Below are 14,557 nucleotides of genomic sequence, written 5' to 3'. Positions count from 1 at the left end.
AATTATTAACCTAGCTCGGTTGTTGAGTGTAACCTCCACCCATAATAATTCACAGGAACTATCCACTTCTACTTCACTACAGGATAAACTACTACTAACAGCGACGAACACTCCACCACCGGTTGCATGCAATCTATCCTTTCTAAACACCGTCTGTACCTTTGTAAATATTTCGGCAGAATTTATCTCTGGCTTCAGCCAGCTTTCTGTACCTATAACGATTTCAGCTTCGATGCTTTCTATCAGCGCTTGAAGTTCCGGTACTTTACCAACGCAGCTTCGACAGTTGACAATTACAATACCGATTGCTGCTTGATCCCCGCATGTCCTGACTTTGCCCCGCACCCGTTGAGGCTGTTGCCCTTTCTGTACTTGCCCAAGGCCATCTAACCTAAAAAACCGCCCAGACCACGCCACACAACCTCTGCTATCCGTGTAGCCGCTTGTTGCGTGTAGTGGACTCCCGACCTATCCAGCGGAACCCAAAACCCCACCACCCTATGGCGCAAGTCGAGGAATCTGCAGCCCACATGGTCGAAGAACCGTCTCAGCCTCTGATTCAGACCCTCCACTCGGCTCTGTACCAAAGGTCCGCAGTCAGTCCTGTCGACGATGCTGCAGATGGTGAGCTCTGCTTTCATCCCACTAGCGAGACTGGCAGTCTTCACCAAATCAGATAGCCGCCGGAAGCCAGAGAGGATTTCCTCCGATCCATAGCGACACACATCATTGGCGCCGACATGAGCGACCACCTGCAGATGGGTGCACCCTGTACCCTTCATGGCATCCAGAAGGACCCTTTCCACATCTGGAATGACTCCCCCCGGTATGCACACGGAGTGCACACTGGTTTTCTTCCCCTCTCTTGCTGCCATTTCCCTAAGGGGCCCCATTACGCGCCTGACGTTGGAGCTCCCAACTACCAGTAAGCCCACCCTCTGCGACCGCCCGGATCTTGCAGACTGAGGGGCAACCTCTGGAACAGGACAAGCAGCCATGTCAGGCCGAAGATCAGTATCAGCCTGAGACAGAGCCTGAAACCGGTTCGTCAGACAAACTGGAGAGGCCATCCGTTCAGCCCTCCGGAATGTCTTTCGCCCCCTGCCACACCTTGAGACGACCTCCCACTCTACCACAGGTTAGGGATCAGCCTCAATGCGAGCAGTATCCCGGGCAACCACAGTCGTAGTCCGATCGGGGGATGCATGGGACGAGCTGGCCGTCCCCGACAAACCCCCATCCGGACCCCCACAGTGATGCCCATTGGCAACAGCCTCAAGTTGTGTGACCGAAGCCAACACTGCCTGAAGCTGGGAGCGAAGGGATGCCAACTCAGCCTGCATCCGAACAAGCAGTTGCAGTCCCTATCCATGATAAAAACTGTTGTGCGAAGAACGTCTGAACTAATCTACAGAGAGCGCAAACAAATCGACAAAATTTAAACGGTTATTAAAATACAAGATTGCCTAGTAAATGCAGTAATGCTGCTACTTGCGCACTGCTGACACACTGCTCGGCGGCGGAAGGAGACTACGCGATTTTACACTATTCAGGTACTAAAACGCGATGCTACAACTCTCAAATACTATAATACGCCAGAAATTTATGAATTAAACAATGCAAGTACCAAAAACATGTAAAGAAATTAAGAATTAAACTATGTAACAAATGACTGAGCTAGGAGTATACGACTTGCTGCTGCAGCTGCTTATCCAACGGCGGCAGGGAGCACACATAAGTGAGCATACATAAGTGAAATAATCGTATGAAAACAATCTTTGCAAACAATGACATCACAATGTTTTCAAAATGTTCACCATTGGCACTACAGAGGTGGCGCAAACGAAGAATGAAATTCGCCATCACATTTCGTAGTGTCTCAACCGAAATAGATTCACATGCCACAGAGATCGCCGATTCAAGCTCGTCCAGCATGGCGGGATGCTTCGGGTAGACCATGTCTTTCACTGTGCTCCACAAAAAAAAGTCATAGGGAGTCAAATCTGGCAAATATGGCGGCCAATCCATGCCTGCACCAGTAAATTTGGGATATTCCAAAGCAATGACCCGATTCCCGAAGTATTCCTCAAGAAAGTGAAACACTTGTTCGGTCCGATGTGGTCGGGCTCCATCTTGCATAAACCATTCAGTACCTGGTCGATCCTCTAACGCTTGCTGTGTGGCGACAAATTGTTCCAAAATTGCAACGTAACGTGCACCAGTGACCGTTTCTCGAATGAAAAAAGGGCCAATAATGCCTCTGCTGCATACTGCAGCCCACACAGTAACTTTAGGAGAATACAGGGGTTTCGCTTCACACCAATATGGCTTTTCGGAACCCCAAAACAGCCAGTTCTGCTTATTCACGTATCCATTCAGGTGTAAGTGTGCTTCATCTGTAAACCAGATGCAGCCAACATCAAATCCCTTACTATCAATCATTGTGAGCATCTGATTAGCAAAGGCAAACCTTTGTTGCACAGCTCGTACGGGTATGGCCTGGTGTTGTGTGATGTCCTTAGGTTAGTTAGGTTTAAGTAGTTCTAAGTTCTAGGGGACTGATGACCATAGATGTTAAGTCCCATAGTGCTCAGAGCCATTTTGGTATGGCCTGGTGCGTTTGAATTTTGAATGGAAACATGTGTAGGCTCTTTCTCAGTATTTTCTGAGTGCTGGAACGCTTCAAACCAGTCTCAGATGCAATTCTACGGACGGATGACGTTGGATTTCGCTGAATAATTCCAGAAACTGTGGCGATATTTTCAGGCGTAACTGCGGTTTGCTTGGGGCCAATATGCCCCACTGGATCATCAGTTACACTCCCTGTTCGTTGAAATTTTGCGAGGAGCGTACGAATGGTTTTCGCATCGGGTCCTTTTGGAACATTAAATCGTGCTTGAAAACTTCGCCTTGTTGCCGTAGGACTCTCTTCTAACCTGTGGTACTCTAGCACCAGAAAGACGCGTTGTTCAATGGAGTACATGGTTTTAATCTCTTCCTTCGGTACGCTAACCTCCTTTCACGTTTCAATAGTGGAACTGATCGCTCTGGGCTTCGAATCACTATTTATACTAGGCATTACGTATGGCGATTACAGCGACATCTGTTAGCAGCTTTTGTTACTATTATTGCAAACTGCTGTATAAACTTCTTATAGCTTTCACAATAAACATACCGTTTACTGCATTCCTCTATCGATCTTTGTTTTCGAGATATTTAATTTTGAAATCAGGGAGTCCTTTTCTGGACACCCTGTATTTTAAAGAAAGAAATTTCCACATAGCCAAAATATGGTATTTTCTGTAGCGGTTCAGTATTCAGAAGTAATTTTTATGAACATTATCTCTGCCTTGCCGGTATTCATCTATTCCCTTATTAGAGATTTAGTACGGAATGTTACACAAAACTTCACTTGCAAGTGGCTGGTGAAGTACTCGTTTCTCGAACTGTGGTTAAAATTAAAGCTGTCCTCCACCCAGAGGTTGGTTCGAACACTTGAGGGCTTTATTAGGCGTCGTCGTGTTGGATGTTGTATGCCCTCTGTTTTCCCGATGTCTAAACTGACATACCCATCCAATAGTAGAGGGACCTACTGTTTAACGTGGATTACGAGCCACTGTGCACCTGAAGTTTTTCGCCTACACGAATCATTGGCAGAGGAAAGAAAAATTAAGTGATAAAAAGTCATAGGACCGATCTGGGATCGAATGCTGGACCGTTGGATTTGCACTCTTAGTATATGCATCAAGAATTATTGGAGTCGGCGGAATTGTGTGCCGCGATTCCAGCAGCCTCGTTGTTAATCGCTGTGTGCCCTACTCCATGTCTGCTTGCTTCCGTATCCTATGAAGGAAATCATTGTGTGATTTTGTGGACTGCGAAATGTCGTAAACGACCCGCAACTACCAAACGCGCAGTCTAATTTGACACTCGATGAGGGGTATGCTGGGGCGGCCATAAGGGGTTCTGCCTATTCCACCACCTAGACTGCCCGTAAAATAATAAATAGTATGCCTGTGTTACTGAAGTCGTGCAGATGTACTTGTGATTTGAAAAAATAGACGTCGGTAGCATGTAAGGTATTACATGGACACAGATAATTAGTGTGGTTCATTATAGCGTACGTGACAAATTTGTCGCATCAGAAAGAGTAACTTGTGGTCAGTTCAAGCTCAAAATAAGTACGGAGGATTTAACTACTGCATGACGCACATATCCTGATTAGTTAGCACTTGTGATCAAACAGTTACCGTGGGAAGACGCACGAGTATGTCACGTGATGCGATATGAAAGGTACACAGAGTCTGCTTTGGCTCTGAGCACTATGGGACTCAACTTCTGAGGCCATTAGTCCCCTAGAACTTAGAACTAGTTAAACCTAACTAACCTAAGGACATCACAAACATCCATGCCCGAGGCAGGATTCGAACCTGCGACCGTAGCGGTCTTGCGGTTCCAGACTGCAGCGCCTTTAACCGCACGGCCACTTCGGCCGGCACAGAGTCTGCTTTACTTCTTACAACAGAAAGAGAAATGAATATTAGAACATAGCGTCCCATCAACGCCGAATTCATTAGAGAAGGATCGCGAACTCGGATTCAACAAAGCTACGGAAGGAAATGGCTTTGGTCTCCACAAAGAAACCATCCAGCCATTTGCTCCGACCATTTTAGTGAATGCACGGGATTTGAGCCGCTGTCTTCCTTCTCACGCGCTGCTTAAAACGGAAGTGAGCGTACTGAATCTTTTGTCCCGTGTGTAGAAGCAGAGGTAGCTGTTATTTTCTTGTCGTTATTACGTCAGACAAAGAAAGGCTTTAATATGACTGAAGGACTAAGTTTCCCCTCTTCTGAGCTGTTCACTTCCTGCGCTATTGTTTCTGAACTTACAATGAAAAAGCAATCATCAACTATTCATACACCGTAAATATCACGCAGGTACATCTCCACTTCGCGAGACACAATTATTTCTTCTTATTTCACCCACACATGTTTCAGTACATTCTGTTCCATTCATCAGCCTGTAATTATTGACTGCCTGAATAATTCCAACGGATCGTCTGTTTCTGAAATTTTCACATTATTAGATGAAACAGCCATTTTCCATTACAAAACATGCTGCAAACTTCTGCATGAAGGAGTAACTCAAATATATTTCGGAGAACTGGAAAAGTAATATGCACGGAGTAAGCTGGAAATTTCATGGTAGTAAAACAGTACTTCGTTGGTAGCACTGAAGCGCAGAAGAGCTGTAATATTCACAGGATGATAACTAAAAATAGCTTTGATTTTCTATGGTATATAAAATGAAAAGATAGAAGAAGCTTCTCTTTCGCAAAAGATAACTTGAGCAGAAACGGTAACCGGAGTAGTAGATAGTAATGAGTTCCGAGGAAGAAGTAAAGAAAGTAACTTGGGCAGAAAAAACTGCATGTAATAGCAGTGCTTTCAAAGGATTCTTTTGTGTAAGAAACTTTTAATTAAATGTACTTTAACTTGTTTAGCGGCTTAGTTTACGAAACTATCTACAGGGAGCGATTATATGTTTCTTTGGTGGGATGTTTTCTAACAAGGCACCGTCATTACACCCTCTGCGCGAATGACAAGTCTAGTAAATATAAAAAATCTTGTGATCTGAGACTTTCCCGGCGAATGTGCTGTATCCAAGGTTCTCGGGTGTCCAGCGGGATCCGATCGTCGAAGTTCAAATGGTTCAAATGGCTCTGAGCACTATGGGACTCAACATCTAAGGTCATCAGTCCCCTAGAACTTAGAACTACTTAAACCTAACTAACCTAAGGACATCACACACATCCATGCCCGAGGCAGGATTCGAATCTGCGACCGTAGAAGTCACGCGGTTCGGGACTGAAGTGCCTAGAACCGCACGACCACCGCGGCCGGCCGTCGAAGTTCCACGATATTTCGGTGAATAACTGTTCCGCCATCATCAGGTGGTGCTGATGGAATGATCTGTCTGCTCTGTGGTTCAAATGGTTCAAATGGCTCTGAGCACTATGGGACTCAACTGCTGTGGTCATCAGTCCCCTAGAACTTAGAACTACTTAAACCTAACTAACCTAAGGACATCACACACACCCATGCCCGAGGCAGGATTCGAACCTGCGACCGCAGCAGCAGCGCGGCTCCGGACTGGAGCGCCTCGAACCGCACGGCCACCACGGCCGGCTGTCTGCTCTGTGTCCGTGGTGTTTATGTCCGCGGGGTCCCGAATCGTAACCCCCCCCCCCCCTCCCACCACGCGGCGCTCCGCCGGCCGTCCGCGCCGGGCCACGACTCGTGACCCCGAGGACATAAGCACCACGGACACAGCGCAGACAGATCATTCCATCACACCACCTGATGATGGCGGAACAGTTATTCGCCGAAATATCGTGGAACTTCGACGATCGGATCCGGCTGGACACCCGAGAACCTTGGATACATAAAAAAATCTTCCTTAGCTAAAAGTCGAGGCCGTTCCATACATTTACATGCATTGTCATACTATCACTTCAAGAAATTTCAAAAACTGAAGGAAACTGTCACTTGTTATCTTCTTATATAATTTCATTCTGAGCTAACGGACTTATGGACGCCCTGTCACCGTACAAGATGACGGGACAGTGTACTGACGAGGAAGCCTCTCATTCCCGCCCGACCCACTTGGAATGGTTTTACGCAGTTTCCCACAATGATTTCAACACTCCTTCGACAATGCTATCGCCGAGAGGTCGCGCAGCGGTAAGACACTGATTTGTACGAGGGTTGCCCAGAAAGTAATGCACCGCATTCTTTTTCTCAGCCGAAAACAATGGTACGAATACGAAACGTTACATATGTATTATTTGAAGTCTCCTGAGTTAGCGCGCCAAATTTCCGTCACTTCCAACTGGTAGCGTAGCTGCAAGACAGTTTCAAAATGGCGTCTGTGGGTGATGTACGTGCTGTCATTGAATTTCTCACTGCAGAGAAAGAAACTGGGGGAAATATTCACAAACGTTTGTGCAAAGTCTATAGAGCATCTGCTGTTAGTCGCTGGGCACGGTCACCAGAAGGCGGTTCGGTGGAGCTCCACGATTTGCAGCGGTCGGGGAGACCATCCACAGTTGTCACACATAACATGTTGCAGCGAGCTGATGTTGCCATTTGCGAGGAAAGACGCATTACGACTCGGTATTTGGCACTGCACCTGTCAATCAGCAAGGGAAGTGTGGATGCAATTATCCGCACTCTTGGATATTCAAAAGTGTGTGCAAGATGGGTCCCGCGGTGACTAACAGTGGATCACAAATCGCACAGAAAACAACAGTTGTCTCGATTTTTTGCAATTTTTTGAATCTGAGGGGGAGACCTTGTCCCAGATTGCGACAGGTGATGAAACCTGGGTTCACCATTTTGAGCCCGAAGCAAAACAACAGTCGATGGAATGGCGCCGTTCCCACTCCCCACAGAAAAAAAAAAAATTCAAAGCAACTACTTCGGCCGGTAAGGTCATGATCACCGTGTTCTGGGACTGTGGAGGTGTGATTCTCATTGATGTGATGTCAAGAGGCGGTACCATTAATTCAGAAGCATATGTCAACACAGTAACAAAACTCAAGACGCATTTCTGGCGACTTCGACGCCACAGCAACCCAGGAGAAGTTTTGCTGTAGCACGATAACGCTCGGCCCCACACAAGTCTGAAGACTGCTGAACAAATCGCAAAACAGGGTTGGACAGTGTTACCCCATCCACCCTACAGCCCTCGCCTAACCCCCTCGGACTTCCACTTCTTTGGCCATTAAAGGATGCCATTCGTGGAAGACATTTTGAGGACGATGAGGTGGTGATTCACACAGTGAAGCACTGGTTCCGCCACCAGGACAAGGATTGGTACCGACGGGGCATACACGCCCTCGTTTCGCGCCGGAGGAAGGGCATAGAACAGGATGGGGATTGCGTGGAAAAATAGGATGTGTGGATAAAACACCATTCTTTCGTGTGTGTAATTCTCATTATGTTCGATAAAGAACTGCTGAAAAAAAATGCGGTGCATTACTTTCTGGGCAACCCTCGTATTCTGGTAGACAACGCTTCAAATCCGCGTCGAGCCATGAAGATTTAGGTCTTCCATTATATTCCTAAATGGCTTCAGGATAATGCCGGGATGGTTCCTTTGAAGTGACACAGCCCATCCCTTCCCCAATCCGATTTTGTGCTCTGTCTCCAATGATCTCGTCGTCGACACGACGTTAAATCCAAATCCTCCTTTTTTCCGTTGATTACATCCCTACCTTTTTCGTTTGTGCTAGCATTCCGATTCTATAGGAATCAGCATGAGTTTCGAAAAAGACGATCGTGTGAAACCCAGCTCTCACAATTCGTCCACGAGACTCAGATGGCCATAGACACGGGTTCCTAGGTAGATGCCGTGTTTCTTGACTTCCGCAAGGCGTTTGATACAGTTCCCCACAGTCGTTTAATGAAATAAGTAAGAGCATGTGGACTATCAGATCAACTGTGTGATTGGATTGAAGAGTTCCTAGATAACAGAACGCAGCATGTCATTCTCAGTGGAAAGAAGTCTTCCGAAGTAAGAGTGATTTCAGGTGATCAAATGGTTGAAATGGCTCTGAGCACTATGAGATTTAACTTCTGAGCTCATCAGTCCCCTAGACCTTAGAACTACTTAAACCTAACTAACCTAAGGACATCACACATATCCATGCCCGAGGCAGGATTCGAACCTGCCACCGCAGCGGTCGCGTGGTTCCAGACTGTAGCGCCTAGAACCACTCGGTCACTCCGGCCGGCTGATTTCAGGTGTGCCGCAGGGGAGTGTCGTAGGACCGTTGCTATTCACAATATATATAAATGACCTTGTGGATAACATCGGAAGTTCACTGAGGCTTTTTGCGGATGAGAGGTTGTAACAACGGAAAATTGTACTGAAATGCAGGAAGATCTGCAACGAATTGACGCATGGTGCAGGGGAATGGCAATTGAATCTCAATGTAGAAAAGTGTCATGTGCTGCGAATACAGAGAAAGAAAGATCCTTTATCATTTAGCTACAATACAGCAGGCCAGGAACTGGGAGCAGTTAATTCCTTAAATTATCTGGGAGTAGGCATTAGGAGTGATTTAAAATGGAATGACCATATAAAATTAATCGTCGGTAAAGCAGATGACAGACTGAGATTCAGTGGAAGAATCCTAAGGAAATGCAGACCCAAAACAAAGGAAGTAGGTTACAGTACACTTGTTCGCCCATTGCTTGAATACTGCTCACCAATGTGGGATCCGTGCCAGATAGGGTTGATAGAAGAGATAGAGAAGATCCAACGGAGAGCAGCGCGCTTCGTTACATGATCATTTAGTAATCGCGAAAGCGTCACGGAGATGTTAGATAAACTCCAGTGGAAGACTCTGCAAGAGAGACCTCACCAGCTCGGTACAGGCTTTTGCTGAAGTTTCGAGAACAACCCTTGACCGAGGAGTCAAGCAGTATATTGCTCCCTCGTACGTCTATCTGGCGAAGAGACCATGAGGATAAAATCAGAGAGGTTAGAGCCCACACAGAGGCATACCGACAATCTTTCTTTCCACGAACAATACGAGACTGGAATAGAAGGGAGAACCGATAGAGGTACTCAAGGCACCCTCCGCCACACACCGTCAAGTGGTTTGCGGAGTATGGATGTAGATGTAGATATTGACCTCGATGTGGACGTTATACGTTATGTCGAACATCATCGTCGTTGAAACTTACGCTGATGATTCGTCAGGATGGCCACGAAAATTAAAGTTCCTCGCCGAGCGCGAATTTAAGAAGAGATACGGCCGGCAGTATATATTCTTCTTGTGTTACGATAAGAGCTGCAGTGACAGGTTCCCTGGATTTATTGGCAAAGCGGAGCAGCCCGCTGTCAGAGACCTGTGTCCCACTGTGGACCGGTTACAAAAACACGTCCCCTGTCAGCTGCACCGTGTTACGCCAGCACCCGGCCAGCTCCCGACCTGTCATTCTCACGCACCAGCTGAACGGCTGCGGCCTTCCGCCTTTACCCACATGCTTCAACAGATCCCTCGCCCCCAGATCAGTGACTAACACGCGTACGCTTCCCCAGGGCGAACAAATAGAATAATTTTCAGATTAGTGCCAAACGCGAAGCAAAGGAATGTTCAGTATTCCAGAATGAATTTGAGATTTTGGAATGTGTGCCTGTTGGTAAAAAGCTTCCAGACAGCTTATGTTCTGGATAGGGATTCGAACGCGCACCCTTGCCTTGTAGGGCAAATATTCTCACCGACCCACTTTACAATGGTTTGCGGACTGTGCCTGTAGGTACAGGGTGTTTAAAAATTCATGTTACAAATGGTTCAAATGGCTCTAAGCACTATGGGACTCAACATCTGAGGTCATCAGTCCCCTAGACTTAGGACTACTTAAACCTAACTAACCTAAGGACATCACACATATCCATGCCCGAGGCAGGATTCGAACCTGCGACCATAACAGCAGCGCGGTTCCAGACTGAAGCGCCTAGAACCGCTCAGCCGCAGCGGACGATCTTCATGTTACACACTTCTAGATGTTGAAAAGGGAATTAATAGATCAAATTTTACATAGAATCCCATGTCCGGAAACATCATTCAGTGATGCTACAGAGCATCGAAGTTACAGGCGCCGGTGCCTGTAAATGTACCGGGTGATCAAAAAGTCAGTATAAATTTGAAAACTTAATAAACCGCGGAATAATGTAGATAGAGAGGTAAAAATTGACACACATGCTTGGAATGACATGGGGTTTTATTAGAACCAAAAAAAAAGCCACATATTGCTAGACGCGTGAAAGATCTCTTGCGCGCGTCGTTTGGTGATGATCGTGTGCTCAGCCGCCACATTCGTCATGCTTGGCCTCGCAGGTCCCCAGACCTGAGTCCGTGCGATTATTCGCTTTGGGGTTACCTGAAGTCGCAAGTGTGTCGTGATCGACCGACATCCCTAAGGATGCTGAAAGACAACATCTGACGGCAATGCCTCGCCATAACTCCGGACAAGCTTTACAGTGCTGTTCACAACATTATTCGTCGACTACAGCTATTGTTGAGGAATGATGGTGGACATATTGAGCATTTACTGTAATGAACATCATCTTTGCTTTGTCTTACTTTGTTATGCTAATTATCCCTATTCTGATCAGATGAAGCGCCATCCGTCGGACATTTTTTCAACGTTTGTATTTTTTTGGTTATAATAAAACCCGATGTCATTCCAAGCATGTGTGTCAATTTATACCTCTCTATCTACATTATTCCGTGATTTATTCAGTTTTCAAATTTATACTGACTTCTTGATCACCCAGTATATACATGGTGACAGTCATTGAACTACATGAAAAAGATCGTAAATTAGTTACAAACTAAGGCGTGTACACTCTTTATTCAACACGTAAATTTCACAACAGATATTCGGATTTAGGTTATAACATGTTCGATATGCCTCCCATCAGAGGCGATGATGTGGCGCAGATAAATAGCGAAATTCTGCATGATCCGCTCAAGTGTCGGAACACTGATGCTGTCGATGACCTCATGAATGGCGGCTTACAGCTCAGCTGTGGTTTTGGGATTACTACCGTATACCTAGTCTTTAATATAGCTCCACAATAAGGAGTCGCAGGTGTTTAAATCCGGAGAATATGGCGGCCAATCGAGGCCCATGCCAGTGGGCTCTGGGTACCCCAAAGCCAGAATGCGGTCCCCAAAGTGCTCCTCCAGGACATCAAACACTCTCGTGCTTCGATAAGGTCGAGCTCCGTCTTTTCGAAATCAGGGTCACTTTCGATAATGGGGTTGAAATCATCTTCCGAAACCTTCACATACCGTTCGGTAGTCACCGTGCCATCGAGAAATATAACACCGATTTATCCATGACTGGACATTGCACACCACACAGTCACCCGTTCAGGGTGAAGAGACTCCTCGATCGCGAAATGTGGATTCTCAGTCCACCAAATGCGCCAATTTAGCTTATTGATGAACCCATGCAAATGAAAGTGGGCATCGTAGCTAGACCAAACCATATTCACATAAAACTATTGTTCGTCAATTCTGTGAACAATACAAAAAAATTGGCGAAACACAACTGCTGTTCCATGGCCCTGGGGCTTAATGGCTGATGGGTTTCAAATAAATGTTCAAATGTGTGTGAAATCTTATGGGACTTAACTGCTAAGGTCATCAGTCCCTAAACTTACACACTACTTAACCTAAATTATCCTAAGGATAAACACACACATCCATGCCCGAAGGAGGATTCGAAACTCCGCCGGGACCAGCCGCCCAGTCCATGACTGCAGCGTTCCTGACCGCTCGGCTAATCCCGCGCGGCTGATAGGTTTCAATTTTGCATGGGAAAAGAAGCAGGTCTTCAACAACAATTTGTCACAGTGTCTGCCAGTTAATTGCCACCTGTTGTGCAGCTCATGCAATCGATTTAAGGTGGAGGTTTGAAAGACAGCGTGTCTGTTCTCGGTGTTTTCAGACGTTTTCACCATTTTTGGAGGACCGACGTTGCTAACACTGTCATCACAAACAATACACGTTCTCTCAAACTTTCGAATCAAATTCTTGATTGTTAGCACACTTGGACCGGTTGTCTTCAGTTTAAACTCGGTCGAAAGCTTCCTTTGAGTCGCAGTTGGGCTACTGTTGCGTGCATAGTAGACATTTACAAGCGCTATACGCTCATGCAAGCTGTACTGTGACATATTCACGTGCAAATGGCCGACAACATCAAGGCGCGTGCGCATGCGCAATTCAATTCCCATCATACCCCGCGGCCAATCGTGCAGTTTCAACGTCCTAACGCAAACCGTTCAAAAGTTATGACGATTTTATTTCATACAGTTCAATAATTGTCACCTTGTGTATGCAGCGTGATTTCGTGATGATCTTACAAACTTTCAAGAATGATGCACATGGATAAATGTATCAGTTTGACGTAAGGATCCCTGTACCGGAAACGAACGAGTCGAAAGTTATAAGCGAAAATCATTCTACATCTTTGACAGTGAAGTAACGGCCTTGTTCCCCCCTCCCCAGGGCCCCCTTTTTCCTCTCCCCACCTTTTCACAGAGCGGATTTTCCTCCTTCCCCCCCCACCCCCTCCTGAGACCATGCACCCCATACTTGCCTCTTTCCTTCCCACATCCCTCCCTACCTGGCCCTCTTCAGCGCGCCCCCCGCCCATCACCCCCCTCTCTGCCCCTCCCTTCCACCCTTCTTACGGCCTCCCTCATCTCCTTGCGCCTGGCAGATCCTCCGCTTTGATCATCGTCAGTGTGCCACATCAGTGTTCTGTTTAGTGCTGTTTCTCCTGTGCGTCAAGAGGTGTGATTTTAATTGTGTACTGCCTTGAGGTTCGCCGTCAGTGTTTGTTCTGTGCTACGCCATCCGTCGATACCTTTTATGCTCCAGTCATACTGTGCCTTGTGTTCTTTTAATTGTCGCAGTGTGTGGCTTTTTGTGTGTGCTACTTTTAAACAGTTTTTTATCTCCATTTTACAGTCACCCCGTTTTTTATCTATTGCCTTCCATGATGTTCCCCCTTTTTTTATATCTATGTTCACCATATTCTCTCCTTTGTTATTTTTAAATGTCTTCTATTGTGTGTTCTATGTCTTTTGGCTGAAGAGCAGCGCATATGCTGCTGCCAGCCCGGCCCGATGGGGAATTGAAATACAATAAAGAAAAAAAAAAAAAAAGGGTAACGTACCGATACTGTTGTTGCTAAGAATTTAGGCTATGCTACTTTCAGAGGTTGTACTATGGACCAAGAAAAGAAAAAAAATGTCCAGTAAACATGGGATCTAGAGTGCGTAACCGAGGAGCTATGAACTCTTGTTCATCTTCGCTAGTGTGAAACACATCTCCTCTATTGAACAAGTGCTCGTAGCTCTTAGGATATGTATTTTAGATCCCATGTTTACTGGGCATTCTTTCTTGTTTTGGTCCATACTACCACCTCTGAAAGTTGCCTACCCTACAGTGTTAGCAACAACAGTCCTGTTACATGTATTCTACTGTCAAAGAAATCAGAACGGTTTTCGCTTGTAACTTTCGTCTCGCTCCGTTTCCGGTACACGGACCCTCACCTTAAATTGATACATTTAGCCTTCTGCATCATCCTTGAAAGTCTGTAACATAGTCACGGAATCATCCAGTATACACATACATTTACATACGCCGGCGCCTATAGCACTGACGTGTTGGATGACGGTTCCAGACAAGGGTTCCTATATAAAACTTGATCTACTGAAAAGGGAACCTCCCCATCGCACCCCCCTGAGATTTAGTTATAAGTTAGCACAGTGGATAGGCCTTGAAAAACTGAACACAGATCAATCGAGAAACAGGAAGAAGTTGTGTGAGACTATGAAAAAAATAAGCAAAATATAAAAACTGAGTAGTCCATGCTCCATGCGCAAGATAGGCAACATCAAGGAGAGTGTGTGCTAAGGAGCGCCGTGGTCCCGTGGTTAGCGTGAGCAGCTGCGGAACGAAAGG

The sequence above is a fragment of the Schistocerca nitens genome, chromosome 3 (assembly GCF_023898315.1).
Source record: "Schistocerca nitens isolate TAMUIC-IGC-003100 chromosome 3, iqSchNite1.1, whole genome shotgun sequence".
NCBI lineage: Eukaryota > Metazoa > Arthropoda > Insecta > Orthoptera > Acrididae > Schistocerca > Schistocerca nitens.
Note: the sequence above shows the minus strand (reverse complement) of the source record.